The sequence below is a fragment of the Lithobates pipiens genome, unplaced genomic scaffold (genome assembly GCF_037356315.1).
Source record: "Lithobates pipiens isolate NorthernLeopardFrog02 unplaced genomic scaffold, aLitPip1_a1.2 Scaffold_8, whole genome shotgun sequence".
Lineage (NCBI taxonomy): Eukaryota > Metazoa > Chordata > Amphibia > Anura > Ranidae > Lithobates > Lithobates pipiens.
Window position 1 is genome coordinate 1,425,339 of NW_027507903.1, and position 16,777 is coordinate 1,442,115.

Consider the following 16,777-nt stretch of genomic DNA (forward strand, 5'->3'; position numbering starts at 1 on the left):
CCACCATGCTGCCTTGGGACTGCTCCACCCGATAGGAGAAGCTTGATCAGAGGTGCAATGGTTCACCCATGTGAAAGAGCCCTTACTGACCCTCCATGCTACTTTGGGGCTCCTCTACCCGATAGCAGAAGCTTGATCAGAGGTTCAATGGTTCTCCCATGTGAAAGAGCCCTTACTGACCCTCCATGCTGCCTTAGGGCTGCTCTACCCGATAGCAGAAGCTTGATCAGAGGTGCAATGGTTCCCCCTTGTGAAAGACCCCTTACTGACCCTCCATGCTGCCTTGGGGCTGCTCTACCTGATAGGTGCAGCCTGAGCAGAGGTGCAATGGTTCCCCCATGTGAAAGAGCCCTTACTAACTCGCCATGCTTCCTTGGGGCTGCTCCACCTGATAGGAGAAGCCTGAACAGAGGTTCAGTGGTTCACCCACCCATGTGAAAGAGCCCTTACTGTCCGGTCATGCTGCCTGGGTGCTGCTCTACCTGACTGGTGGAGCTCATACAGAGGAGGATTTGTTCCTCCAGTGGTGGGGTCCATGGTCTGCACCAATGGCATACTTAGGGGGTATGGGTCCACACCAGGTACCGGCACTCTCAGTGTGCCAACCAATCATCTAACATTTTTTTTCTTTTGTTGCTCTGTGTAATTGCCAGACAGGCAGGGCGGTGCTGTAGTGCTGATATCCTAGATCGCATCTGCAAAAAGATAATCTATGGCGCCCCCATCAGGGAAGGGGGGAGTATAGTTTGGCACCTTCGGCACTGGATGACCTTGTCCCGGCACTGCTTATGGTAAATGTCCTTGATATGAACTAAAAGTTATTTCAGGGCCGTTGTCTAATAATTTTGGACCCTTATAGACCCCTACATGTGTGTTTATTAGTTATGAGCTGTTTTTTTAATGAAAAGCACTAATTACCGATGAATGATCACACCCTTATCTCTAATGATGTCGCCAATGGAGTGTAAAATGTTCTTTAATTAAGCCGAACCTTCTTATTAACTGCGGAGAATTATAACGTTTCCCCTTCCATCTGTTTGTCTGCGCTGATGATGAAAAAGGCCCGTGAGGGTGTGACGCTCCTCCAAATCAGTATTGTTTTGTTTCCAGCTATTGCACCGTTCCGACTGAGCTTTATGATTGTCATCGACCAGCTTGTGACTGTCATTTATTTCCCCCGAGGGATTCCATTTAATTACACGGGATAGTGGCGGTGCACTGCTGCAGACTGTCTATGGGTATTGTGACTGACAACCACTAATAGACATTATGGCTCCATCACTGGTTGGGGATTGAAGGCATGCTGTTGGCTGCTCACGTTGCTGAAGGGTTATTGGCCATACATTTACAAATGAAGGCTGAGTTCACACTGCTGCGGAAGCGAGAACCGGATGTGATTCGCACCGCACTGCAGTGCAAATCACATGCGATCTCTGTGCGATGCGAGTTCAGCCATACAGCTAGTATACAGATAGTATACAGATAGTATGGCTGAATTCGCATCGCACCCGCCGCAAACTCGCACGGGACCCTTTTTTTGGTCCGCAGCAGAATCGGATCGCATGGGTGTTCACACCATGCGATCCGATTCCTGTCCGAGTTTGCAGATCGCACTGCGATATGCGGACTGATCTGGGGGTGTCATTAACATTTCACTGACACTCCCAGCAGTCCGCATAGGGCAGTGTGAACTGCCGGCGGGAGGCATGTGATGCGGTAAAACGCTGCGGATTCGCGGCGTTCCCGCATCGCTCCGGTGTGAACCTGGCCTAAAGTAGAACTATGACCTCTCATTCCCCTTTAGGCCAGGTTCACACCGGAGCGATGCGGGAACGCCGCGAATCCGCGGCGTTTTCCCGCATCGCATGCCTCCCGCCGGCAGTTCACACTGCCCTATGCGGACTGCTGGGAGTGTCAGTGAAATGTCAATGACACCCCCAGATCAGTTCGCATATCGCAGTGCGATCTGCAAACTCGGACAGGAATCGGATCGCATGGTGTGAACACCCATGCGATCCGATTCTGCTGCGGACCAAAAAAAGGGTCCCGTACGAGTTTGCAGCGGGTGCGATGCGAATTCAGCCATACTATCTGTATGGCTGAACTCGCATTGCACAGAGATCGCATGTGATTTGCACTGCAGTGCGGTGCGAATCACATCCGGTTCTCGCTTCCGCAGCAGTGTGAACCCGGCCTTACTTAGAGGGGTCGTTCCCCTTTAGGCTGGGTTCACACTGCTGCGGAAGTGAGAACCGGATGTGATTCGCACCGCACTGTAGTGCAAATCACATCCGATCTCTGTGCGATGCGAGTTCAGCCATACAGCTAGTATGGCTGAATTCGCATCGCACCCACCGCAAACTCGCACAGGACCCTTTTTTTGGTCCGCAGCAGAATCGGATCGCATGGGTGTTCACACCATGCGATCCGATTCCTGTCCGAGTTTGCAGATCGCACTGCGATATGCGGACTGATCTGGGGGTGTCATTAACATTTCACTGACACTCCCAGCAGTCCGCATAGGGCAGTGTGAACTGCCGGCGGGAGGCATGCGATGCGGGAAAACGCAGCGGATTCGCGGCGTTCCCGCATCGCTTCAGTGTGAACCCAGCCTAATGGTCGTTTTCCAGAAATCCCCAATCAATTCCAGAATCCCCAGTACATTACATACCCCTCCCTCCATTGTTATATTGCCTCCTCTGAACCTGATTTACCCCTAAAAACCTGCACCACACATTGTGTGTGATTGTGGGAGGGCCCGTTCAGTAGAATGGGTCTTGTTGGCGACAGAACTTGACAGGGGGGGATCAATATTGCTACACGGTATGGCCGTGGCATGTACATACCCCCACCCACTGCCTCTGCAGCCTTTGCCTGTGCGTTACCCCCACCTAACCCTATGCTATTTACATACCCTGGACCCCTGCATTCTGTATGTTACTCACTCTGAACCCTGAACTATGCACGTTATGGACTCCTGACCCCTGCACTCTATGCATTTACCACTTCCAAGCACCGAACTATATACATTACACACTCCTGACCCTGAACTATGTACATTACACACTCCTGACCCTGAACTATGTACATTATGCACTCAATCCCCCTGCACTCTATGCATTATCTATGTCTGACCCCTGTACTATGTACATTACACACATATAACCCTGAACTATGTACGATATGGGTTCCTGCCACCTTTACTCTATGCATTATCTTCTTCCAACCCCTGAGCTATATACATTACACACTCCTGACCCTGAGCTATATACATTACAAACTCCTACCCTGAACTATGTACATTATGCACTCAATCCCCCTGCACTCTATGCATTATCTATGTCTGACCCCTGTACTATGTACATTACACACATATAACCCTGAACTATGTACGATATGGGTTCCTGCCACCTTTACTCTATGCATTATCTTCTTCCAACCCCTGAGCTATATACATTACACACTCCTGACCCTGAGCTATTGTTATATATGAAATATTATGAAATAATGATATTTCAAAGTCTTATGTTGAAATCAATCAATTCTTGTGAGACGAATTTCCTTAATTAGATCTGAGTCAGCGTAATTCAAAAATGTGTATTTATTTGTACACATTTAAATACAAAAGAATGCTTACAAAAATAGTACAATGATTCTTATAGAAGATATAAGGTTATTTCAAACCTAAAATGGCAGCCCTTTGTATGCTGGCAGCCTGTGTGCAAGACATGTGTCCTTCTGTGTGTAAAATTCAAGAGCCCCCCTCCTCCCAGCACTCATTATTTTAACCAAGCTCTAATCTCCCGCCCGAAAGATACCTCCTCCTCCACAAAGGTGGGGGCTAAGGGTGGTTGTTATAACAGAGCTGACATGTGTTAACACTTAAATCACAACTCCACAATCTAATGACAGGATGTGAGGAAGAAGGAATATTTTAGACTTAAAGTCTGGAAAAACATTGTCTCGACTTACATATGCCTTCTCGCTTACACATAAAATGACTTTCTAAAAACATATATAATGAACTAGATAAGTTTACATAAACAATATCACTTTACATAGCCCTTGAAAATATATATAAAATATACAATATTCATCAAAATCCTGACAGGTTTTAAATATTTACTTTTCCAGCTATGCAAGCCATAACACAGAATTAATTGATTCAAGGTTTTTCATTCACACAGTAAGAAAGTATGGGAATATTATTATCCTGAATAAGTATAATAAAGCCAATTAAAATTTAGATATTAAGAATATAACATTCCCCTCTGAAATATGAATACCAATCATATTTTTCAGATTAAAAATTCATCCATCATCATTCATGTCACATTCAAACAAACTTTGATTCAATAACTCCAAATGTTTTGTCCTGCACAATTGGATTCATACCTTCAAAACCTAATTTTCCTCTTTAATTTACTTTGTAACAAATCATCTCCTTTCTTAATATCACTTCTAATTCGATTATATATTTTTTTCATTCTAAACATTAAACATAACTGGAATATAAGGAATAACATGATAATAAAAATAATTACAATAGGATGTGATAAAATATTTCCTGCTGCTGAAGTTATCGAAGTTTTTCCCCACATGGATACACTATTACTAAATCTTTTCCACCAATTACTTCCTGAAAATTCTGACCATTGATGTGATATTTCTTGCAAATTACCTTGTTCATGTTTAAACAATACTTCTGCATTCTGCAATTCCTTAGCCAAAGCTATTAATAAACCTTGATCCTTTTGAATTATATTTGCCCATTTTTCCCATGGAAATTCATCTATTTGGGAAATATTATACTGTGTAGGTAGAGCGCTAATATTTTTCATAAACATATTTGTTAAATTTGTTCTCAACCCATCAATACTTATTGCAACAATATCTCCTTCTATACAATACAACCCTTGATTTAGGTTTTCTGTATTTGTACAAGAAGAGAAAAAAGTTTTAACCCTTTCTGTATCTGACATAATTTGAAAACAAACCTTCTTTTTATCTACACGAGTAACTAATTCAGAATTAATTTTATTTTCAATTCTTGCTGAACATAATGTGTGATTATGATAACAAGAATGAAATATGCTTTTATCTTGATTAGGTAAACATATAATTTTAGACTGGAATTGTAAACATGATGACAAATCTAATTGTTCTAATTCAGAATTTTCATTGTTAAATACAAAATCTGTATACTGTAATTTATAGTATAATAATTGTGTATTACTGACAGGTAATCCCAAAACAGTGATTGGAACCAAAATTTGTTCTTTTCCGGCTATTGGAATCATAGAAGAACTATAACATATTTCCTGCTTGCATCCTATCCATTTATTTACCCATAAATCTGTATGATTTATCGCATATAAATATTCTTTGGGCAAATACTGTAAAATGCCAAGAGGAGTTATTCCACTCTGAAATGCTTGCGCAATTATTTTAAAATTAGTGGAATATTCCGTTTGAATCTCTAAACATGCTCTGGCTATATGAGAATGTTGTTCACTTCTCATCAAATCAAGAGTAATATTTTGAAGATGTAAAATAGATGGACCCATTATATTAGCAGTTTTAATTACCATATTTTCTAAAATCTGATTTAAATGTCTTTGTATTTTAATACCATTACTTCCCACTAAACCAGCGGTTTCTAGATCAGACTTTAAAGTATTAATATCCATACTATTTGTTATACTCCCGATTGTGCCAATCCCTCCTAAAATACCTTCAACAATACCACGCTTATTCCTGTTATAATTTCTATTATTAATTCCAAACCATCTCTCAATACCCAATTCCATATTAACCAGATGTCCTTGACATTGTGGAAACCTTGTAGAAATTTTCCATTCTGAAACATTAAAGTTCCACAAAACAATGACAAACTTTCCTTCTCTCAAAAGAGTTCTAGATTGGAAATGGTTAATCTGAAAAGGGCTTGCAGAGAAACTTTTCTTATTAACACATGGAGTTTTCCTTGGAGACATAACAACAACACTTGCCTTTGCACATTTCACCGGATAATTTTCTATTGATATGCAACATTTATATATACCAGTATCATTCAAAGATACTCTCATTTGTTGATAAACAAATGTATTATTAATCCAATTCACATTACCAAAAATTCCTTTATGAATTATGACAGTAGAACTATAAAGAAAACTACCCAAAAACTCATCATTCCTTTTCCAAGTCAACAATGAATTTTGAGGTAAAGATATCTTTGTATCACATATCAAATGCAAATTATCTTTATCTTCCATAATTTTCAAAGATTGTGGGAAAATATTAATTTCTGGAACAATCTTATCAACTATAAAGATATCGATTTTGACCCTTATTTCAGTAAATTTTCTTATAACTTTAAAATCCCATGTTCTTACAACGTCTCCTTTTTCATCTCCAATGATGTCTAAATATTTTGGATTTAATATCTTTACAAAACTTTGAAAAAGATAATAAAATTGATCAAAGGAATAAAGTATTTTCCCAGATCTTGTCATAATATTAGTAACATCTCCAGACCAAATTGTTGACTCATTACCCTTTAAAAATATAGACCAGAAACTCCTCAACAATATGTTACACTCAAAAGTTCCAGTTTTGTTATTTAGTCTATAAGATCCCTGCATTTTAACAAACTTAGTTTTGGATTCTATTTTAACTTTGATGTCAATATCATTGCTGTGAATGAAATACAATTGTAAACAACAACGATATCCATCACCAATACATAAAAATCCATACAAATCTTCTGCTGTATTAATATCAACATCTCTAAAATTATGATTTTTATCATATGCACTAATATCAATAACTCTATCATTTTTGTCCTTTGTAATGATATCAATGTTCTTATTTTTCAGTTCATCTGCATTGATATCAATATCTACATCTCTCTTATTTCTGAATAACATATGATCTTTGTTGTGTAATTCTTCATTCCTGTTAGTCTTTATATAACTTGAGCAGTTCTTGATATATCTTATCACAAATAAAATTGTCACTAGGGAAAAGATGCATCCTGTAGTGATGATACACTTCCTCTCTTTAAAACTTTTCATTTGTTGTGCTGACATCTTTTTCTTTTGGAATACGCACTTTCTTCAGGTTCGATTTTTATTTTTAATTCCTGAAAAAATAAAGGCAGCATCATTATCTTGGAATATAAAATTTGTTATACCCACATTTTTCTTTCTGCATACTTGTTTCACTGAACTAAGAAAGTATTTGTACCCCTTGAACATCCCAAAATGTCCATGGACTTTCCCAATTACTTTTCCATGTTTCAACTCCTGAAACTCTGACGTGTCACCATCTCTGGGTGTGGCCTCACATGTAACAATTCTTTAATCATTTTTTATCTTTTCTGTCTTAGACTTGTGTCAACAATATCTAATTTTATCTTAAATAAACCTTTCTGTTCCTGGTCTACTTAATAGACCGCTTCTTATACAAAAGATAATTTTTGGTTTAACAACAAAATAACAAAATGTTACAAAAAACAATATCAATTGTAAAATATCAAAAAATAGATTATTCTTACAATGAAGATTAAATCCGATATGTGCGTGGATTTAATAACAATCCTTCATGATATATAAATATATGTCTTATGTGTACTGGAATGAAACTTCCACTGGAATGTGTGTACTCCATTATTGTCTGTGTCCACTCCTTCTAAAACAAAAAACCACAGCCCCCACCTTTTTTTACTTCTAAAGGTTTTTCTGAGCACGACAGTTCTACAGAATGAGTATTTTCCCTCCCACCTTTCTAAAACAATGGGTGTCTCATTCTAAATTCCTAAGGGTTGCTATGAATAACCCTTTGTATAAAACCATTTTAAACATACACAAACCTTTTTACCTTATCAATATATATACAAATTATTTCTTAATCAAGAAACATTGTAATATAAAAACTTATATTTTTAACTAACAAAGACACTTTTTATCATGAATTAACTTTCTTTTTCAAACTTAGAAATATGAGGAGGAACCATTTTGTATACCTTCTTACTCCACGAGGCAACACAAACTCCATTTTATTTTCTCAACTGAAAATTTTTAGAGAAACCATTTTGTATCTCTTCTTCAATCAATTTTGACTCCACGATGCAACATAAACTCCATTTTACTTTCTCTTTTAAACTCAAAAGGAGAATACTTTGTAGCATCAGAAATTGTGCTTCTTACATCCATTAAGAATAACTGGAACAACATCAACCCAAATATTTCCTTTGTCCAACAACCTTTATCAATCCTAGATTTAATTATCCGATACATCCTCACAATAATACCTACAAACTGTGAATGTTATCATACATGAAATCTCTATTCTATTCCCTGATATTACACATTCTCTGTCACAACTGAAGTTTGCTGATATATCCCAAGCTAGAAAAACATGATTATTCAACCTCTAAACAATAGTTAAAGCATCATCATTAGTGAATCCCACCTGTAGGTGTTGTGATTTATATAAAAACACGAAAATCCTTTTTTGTCATGACACAAACTTATGGTCTAATGACCCAAATAATAACTCTGTGGCACCCTATGAGAATAAAAAAGATTGTGACCTTTTTTTCCTCTGAAATTAAAGGAATCTGTGTGTCCATTTTTTCACAACATTAATAGATACCATTCCAGGTTGAATTACTAACTCTCCATGCAAAAGCTGCTTCCTTTGCCAATAAATCTGCTGTTCTATTACCTACAGATAACTCACTATCATCTTTTTATGTGCTGGAATTTTTACAATAGCATATGCAAAAGAATTACTCTCTGCAAGGTCAAAACCTACTTCTAATGTCTCTTTCTGCACAAGAGTCTTTTTGGATGAATCCACAAAACCTCTACATAGATAACGTACAACATATGAACTATCCCTATAAATCACTAGTGAACCTTACTTCTCTTCCTTGTCAATACTATCTCAATATCTTTAAACAAACCTGTATCCATTTTGGTCTGACTCCAAAGACTTTTATGTGCTCTAACTGATTGTTCCAATTCGAGATTGGTTCCTGTGTGTGGCCAATTAAAATCTGAAGACATGTCAGCGACTGCTGTACAAATACTTACAACGTTACTGTACTTTGAGGAATCTATTAACATAGATTTGGGACTAGATGAATCTTTCCATATAGTAGAATTACTTAAATCAATAATCCAATCTAATTTACTAATCACATCCATGCCTAAAATATTCTCTGTATTTTGGCAACACCATATGTCTATATTTGTTTTTAAAATTCCGGGAATTTCGAGAGTCACATCAGAAACTTTAACTGCAACTGTATTTTCTTTTCCATTAAAATCAATTAAATTACATTTTGGAAAATCAATATTCACAGATAATTTGTTTTTAGTTAAACTGAGTTCAGATCCTAAATCTATTAACCATTTAGTATTCTTACCATTTAATAAACCATGTACCCATGGCCTTCCACTTTCATCTATTAAAAGTGAAGTCACATATTTTAATGTTGGAGGTGACTCAGAACCTTTTTCCCTAAATCCTGATAACATTTCCTGTCTGTTCTGAAGCTTTAGCTCCGCCTATGGCATGTATCTCATTCATTCAATTGCTAATTGAGTACCATGCTGACTGAATACAACTTTTCAATGTTCAGCTTGAACAAAACAAAAATAAAAACTTAATACTCATGACAATGACACATAGATAAAAATATTAAAATTATATCAAAGTCCTCAATAATATTCCAAACGTCAAAACCAAATCTTTTTAAACTCATATCAATCCTTATTCATAGCCATTAAACGTCAACCAGAAAATTCTTACCATATCTGCAGTTTAATTTAAGGACTGCTGACTGTTTTCAGAGTATTATATGCTACATAATTAAACCTTTCCTGTCTTAATGGACTATTTTCAGTTTGCAATCTTTGTCTTTGGTTCTTAGAAGAAAAATGAATTTGCTTATTATGACCTCTATACCTCAGATTACTGTGCCAACGTACAGAATAAACCTCTTGACGCCTGGGCAAAATTTTCGGATAATACAACCTCTTTTGTGTATTATTATTATTCAACTTTTTATAGACTTTCCTCTGAGCATATGGCGATGAAAATCTACATTTCTGCTTACTATCAGTATTATTTAAGTCAACTGACTTCCCACTCTCATTGTCTGAGGAAATATTAACATTTGACTCATTACAGGATATGACGTTGACGGCTGCCTTCGTCATATGTTCACCATCCTCCATCCTTGAGCACTGAACATGTGCAGGAATCTCAGCTTGTAATAACTGGGTCTTAAACAAATTTAAAACATTTCCATGCACACAGCTTTCCAAAAAACCTATTTGATTTTCATTTTCTTTCAGAGATTGCAATAATGCATCAATTCTATGTTCCAATTCAATTTTTTCAGTCAATAATTGTTCAGTATATTTCTTCTCTTGCTTTGCTGCAATTTCTATTTCATTCTCTAAATTTTCAATATATGTACAAAAAGTCTCACAACTTGAACAACTAGATTCAAAAAGTACATTTTCAGTTACACTTTGACTTTGTTTTCCTGGCATATCAAACACCATATCATTATAACTTTTAACAAGTTTCATTATATTACGTACTTTTTTCTTTGTTTTAACTAATGAGAATCTATCCTTCTCAATGTCAGCATTTGCCTGAAAGCATTGATCATACATTAATTTCCATAAAACAGCATCAGAGACCTGTTTCGATAAACCTTTAAATTCTAATGTACTTTCATCAGCTAAAACAGCTACAAATTCCATAATTACGTTTCTACTCACCAAATAAAAAACCCGTCAGTTTTTTCCTGGAAATTCTCCGGTCTTTCACAATCAATCGATCGATTTTTCTTCTAGGTTCTTTTTCAATCTTTGCGAAGTTTAATCTCTGTTCATCAATTCATTCCCCTCTGATCACAAGGAGTGAAGTTGAAAAAAAACTTCCGACTTATGATTGACTGGCTGCAGGTCGCCAATTGTAATATATGAAATATTATGAAATAATGATATTTCAAAGTCTTATGTTGAAATCAATCAATTCTTGTGAGACGAATTTCCTTAATTAGATCTGAGTCAGCGTAATTCAAAAATGTGTATTTATTTGTACACATTTAAATACAAAAGAATGCTTACAAAAATAGTACAATGATTCTTATAGAAGATATAAGGTTATTTCAAACCTAAAATGGCAGCCCTTTGTATGCTGGCAGCCTGTGTGCAAGACATGTGTCCTTCTGTGTGTAAAATTCAAGAGCCCCCCTCCTCCCAGCACTCATTATTTTAACCAAGCTCTAATCTCCCGCCCGAAAGATACCTCCTCCTCCACAAAGGTGGGGGCTAAGGGTGGTTGTTATAACAGAGCTGACATGTGTTAACACTTAAATCACAACTCCACAATCTAATGACAGGATGTGAGGAAGAAGGAATATTTTAGACTTAAAGTCTGGAAAAACATTGTCTCGACTTACATATGCCTTCTCGCTTACACATAAAATGACTTTCTAAAAACATATATAATGAACTAGATAAGTTTACATAAACAATATCACTTTACATAGCCCTTGAAAATATATATAAAATATACAATATTCATCAAAATCCTGACAGGTTTTAAATATTTACTTTTCCAGCTATGCAAGCCATAACACAGAATTAATTGATTCAAGGTTTTTCATTCACACAGTAAGAAAGTATGGGAATATTATTATCCTGAATAAGTATAATAAAGCCAATTAAAATTTAGATATTAAGAATATAACAGCTATATACATTACACACTCCTGACCCTGAACTATGTACATTATGCGGAAGTAAAGGTATTCTCGCTCCAATCTACGTGCCCTAAGGTAAAAGTAAATACTATGGTTGCAGCAAGACACCGGCAGGGGTGCTAGCCCTCCCCAGAGTAAGTGATAATAGAAAAAATGGTGTTGCGCTCCAGCTAAATAAATAAGATAAACTAAACTAAAATGAGCTAGCTAATACCTAAGTAGCAGCAAGAAGGTGAAACAATATAAGACTACGTGCCTAAATATACTCAGACAATGTGCATAACCACTTTGGTGCAATACATCAAATAGTGCACTTAACATAAGAATAATAACAAATAAAGTGCTATATAAAATCCAAGGTATCAGTGAAACAGCGTGCAATAATAATAAAAATAAGTATCAATAAAATATATAATACAAATATAAAAAATAAAAGAAAAATTGGAATAAAAATAACCTATATTCATATAAAGATGGTACTCAAAATGTAAAAAGGAGATGCAACTTATAAACGCTAAATAGTGCGACTTAATAAAGTGCAATAGCAATCAGTGATAGTTAATCAAAATGCACAAGGTGCTAATCATGGTATTCAAACTCCAAGCACAATAGAGATGTGCTCTAAGAACCAAAAAAGTGCTCAAAAAGTAGCTCCTAAAGTAAAATTCACTATAGACATGCAAAAAGTGAGTCCATTCAGTGATAGGCGAATCAATATCCTGCGTGACCAAAAAAAAAGGGGGGGATGATTCCACCAGTGCTCCTGTGCGTCTTGTGTCCACACAATAGATGCAGTAATTACCTTACCTTACTGCTGTAAGGCAAACAGCATTCCCAAAAAAACACTTGTTATCCGCTAGTGTGGATTCAATAAGTAGTACTACTCTGGACACTCATTCACCATAAGCACGTTGTACCATAGAGAGAAAGAAGGGGAACACTCCAATGGTGAAGTATATATTCACAGTTTATTTCAATAGGAAACAAAGCTTGGGTACTCACATTTAAAACGATATAGAATGCACAATAACAAAACGAACGAGCGCCACGCTCGTACTCCGGACGTCACTTCCGGTGTCCTCACTAGCCAATTGCGTTCCTACGCGTCACATGACGATACGCGTAGGAACGCAATTGGCTAGTGAGGACACCGGAAGTGACGTCCGGAGTACGAGCGTGGCGCTCGTTCGTTTTGTTATTGTGCATTCTATATCGTTTTAAATGTGAGTACCCAAGCTTTGTTTCCTATTGAAATAAACTGTGAATATATACTTCACCATTGGAGTGTTCCCCTTCTTTCTCTCTATGGTACAACGTGCTTATGGTGAATGAGTGTCCAGAGTAGTACTACTTATTGAATCCACACCAGCGGATAACAAGTGTTTTTTTGGGAATGCTGTTTGCCTTACAGCAGTAAGGTAAGGTAATTACTGCATCTATTGTGTGGACACAAGACGCACAGGAGCACTGGTGGAATCATCCCCCCCTTTTTTTTTGGTCACGCAGGATATTGATTCGCCTATCACTGAATGGACTCACTTTTTGCATGTCTATAGTGAATTTTACTTTAGGAGCTACTTTTTGAGCACTTTTTTGGTTCTTAGAGCACATCTCTATTGTGCTTGGAGTTTGAATACCATGATTAGCACCTTGTGCATTTTGATTAACTATCACTGATTGCTATTGCACTTTATTAAGTCGCACTATTTAGCGTTTATAAGTTGCATCTCCTTTTTACATTTTGAGTACCATCTTTATATGAATATAGGTTATTTTTATTCCAATTTTTCTTTTATTTTTTATATTTGTATTATATATTTTATTGATACTTATTTTTATTATTATTGCACGCTGTTTCACTGATACCTTGGATTTTATATAGCACTTTATTTGTTATTATTCTTATGTTAAGTGCACTATTTGATGTATTGCACCAAAGTGGTTATGCACATTGTCTGAGTATATTTAGGCACGTAGTCTTATATTGTTTCACTTTCTTGCTGCTACTTAGGTATTAGCTAGCTCATTTTAGTTTAGTTTATCTTATTTATTTAGCTGGAGCGCAACACCATTTTTTCTATTATGTACATTATGCACTTGTTCCCCCTGAACTCTAAGCATTATCTATATCTGACCCTGTACTATGTACATCACACATACATGACCCTGAACTATGTATGATATGGACTCCTTTACTCTATGCATTATCTACTTCCAACCCCTGAACTATGTACATTACACACTCTTAACCCTTAACTAAGTACATTACACACTCCTGACCCTGAACTATGTATGTCCTGCACTCTATTTAGCATTATCTATGGCCGCGTACACACGGGCGGATTGTATGGCCTACTTAGTCCGTCGAAACACATTTCAGCGGACAGTCCGCTCGTGTGTGGGCTTCAGCGGACTTTTTCAGCGGGCAGTCTGGCGTACTAAGTATTTCGGATTTTTCGAAATTCTGTCTGTCATACTTTGGTTTCAGCGGACAATCTGCTCGTCAGTAGGCAAGTTCGACGGACTAAGTATGGCGCATGCTCAGAAAGGATTTACACGGCGGAAAGGTGCTTTGCTGTGTATTGGACTTCCTATTTCTAGTCCCGTCGTACGTGCTGTACACGTCATTGCGCAAGCTTTCGACGGACTGTTTGTGTATCCGTGTGTGGTCAAGTCCGTTCATTCGAAAGTATGACGGACTGTCCGTCGGATTGTATGACGGACTAAGTAGGCCATACAGTCTGCCCGTGTGTACGCGGCTTAAGTCTGACCCCTGTACTGTGTACATTACACATGCATGATCCTGAACTATGTACGATATGGACTCCTGCCACCTTTACTCTATGCATTATCTCCTTCCAACCCATGAACTTTGTACATTACACACTCCTGACCCTGAACTTTGTGCATTACACACTCCTGCCCCTCGAACTTTGTACATTACACACTCCTGACCCTGAACTTTGTACATTACACACTCCTGACCCCGAACTAAGTACATTATGCACTCATGATCCCTGCACTGTATGCATTATCTACTTCTAACCCCTGAACTATGTACATTATGGACTCCTGACCCCTGCACTCTATGCATTATCTATATCTGAACCCTGTACTATGTACATTACACACTCCTGACCTTGAACTATGTACATTACACACGCATGACCCTGAACTATGTACAGTATGGACTCCTGGCCCCTTTACTCTGTGCATTATCTACTTCCAACTTTTGAACTATGTACATTACACACTCCTGACCCTGAACTATGTACATTACACACTTCTGATCCTGAACTATGTACATTATGAAATCCTGACCCCTGCACGCTATGCATTATCTACTTCCATCTTTTCAACTATGCACATTACACACTCCTGTCCCTGAACTAAGTACACTATGCACTCATGCCCCTGCACTGTATGCATTATCTACTTCTGACCCCTGAACTATGTACATTACTGACCTTAAACTAGGTACACTATGCACTTATGATCCCTACACTCTATGCGTTATCTACTTCCAACCCCTAAACTATGTACAATACACACTCCTGACCCTGAACTATGTACATTACACACTCCTGACCCTGAGCTATGTGTGTACATTACACACTCCTGATCCTAAACTATGTACATTATGGTCTCCTGACCCCTGCACTCTATGCATTATCTACTCCTGATCCTTCACTATGTGTGTACATTACACACTCCTGACCCTTCACTATGTACATTACACACTCCTGACCCTGAACTATGTACATTATGGACTCCTGACCCCTGCACCCTATGCATTATCTACGCCTGACCCCTGAACTATGTACGTTATGCACTCCCGACCCTGAACTTTGTACATTACACACTCCTGACCCTGAACTTTGTACATTACACACTCCTGACCCCGAACTTTGTACATTACACACTCCTGACCCCGAACTAAGTACATTATGCACTCATGATCCCTGCACTGTATGCATTATCTACTTCTAACCCCTGAACTATGTACGTTATGCACTCCCGACCCTGAACGTTGTACATTACACACTCCTGACCCTGAACTTTGTACATTACACACTCCTGACCCTGAACTATGTACATTACACACTCCTGACCCCTGCTCTCTGAGGAATGTTTCCAACACCTTGTTGAATCTATGCCACAAAGAATGAAGGCAGTTCTGAAGGCAAAAAAACGGGTCCAACCCGGTACTAGCAAGGTGTACATAATAAAGTGGCGGGTGAGTGTGTATGTGCGCTGTTAATATTTTTTTTGTCCTTAAACATTTTCTACCGTCTCCCAAATTAGAAAGAAAAAGGGCTTTAAATCTATTTTAACGTGATATTAAAAGGTTCCATTTTTTTTTATTTTAAAGTAACAAACATGTTATTCTTACCTTATCCTGCGCTCCTGGCCCCTCCCTTCCACCGAGTGCTATGGGGGGGGGGGGGGGGGGCACCTGACCAGGCTCACTCCCGAGCTGTCGCTTTGTGTGTCCATTGACACACTGAGCGCGGCTCGGCCCTGAATGCATGAAGGTGAAAAAAAAAAAACCTTGAGCCTTTAACAACCACTTTGATTAAGAGCTGTAAGGAACAGTATACCTTTTTTTCGTGTGTACTGGATATTGTTGTGAAGACTAATAGCTGTGAAAATGTCAAATCTTTCTTCCTTTTCAAAACATTTTGGACTTCTGCCATTGGCATTTTGTCGGGATGTAGCAATATTATGCAGCAGGAAACAAGAGACATGAGCTTATATGGTAAACTAAAAAATAAGGAAAATGTTAAATTGTAACTTATAAAAGAGAGGCAGAGGACACCAAGGGATGCATGGGATGCCTGGGAATCAGGATGCTTGGAATGCTTGGGATTGCTGGGAATCGGGATGCCTGGGATGCTTGGGATGCCTGGGAATTGGGATGCCTGGGATGCTTGGGATGCATGGGATGCCTGGGAATCGGGATGCATGGGATGCTTGGGATGC

General features: G+C 38.0%; 1 protein-coding gene and 1 long non-coding RNA gene across 2 annotated transcripts in view; one reads left to right on the forward strand and one right to left on the reverse strand.

The window, feature by feature from the left end:
- The window catches only part of ADRA1A (adrenoceptor alpha 1A), a 204,986-nt gene that overhangs the window by 124,589 nt on the left and 63,620 nt on the right, over window positions 1–16,777 (forward strand). The gene's annotated exons all lie outside the window — the stretch shown is intronic.
- On the reverse strand, window positions 3,584–11,007 carry LOC143963191 (uncharacterized). Its single transcript, XR_013270905.1, has 2 exons — window positions 10,806–11,007; window positions 3,584–7,144 (listed from the first exon to the last, which is right to left on the reverse strand). It is a non-coding gene; the product is annotated as an uncharacterized LOC143963191 (long non-coding RNA).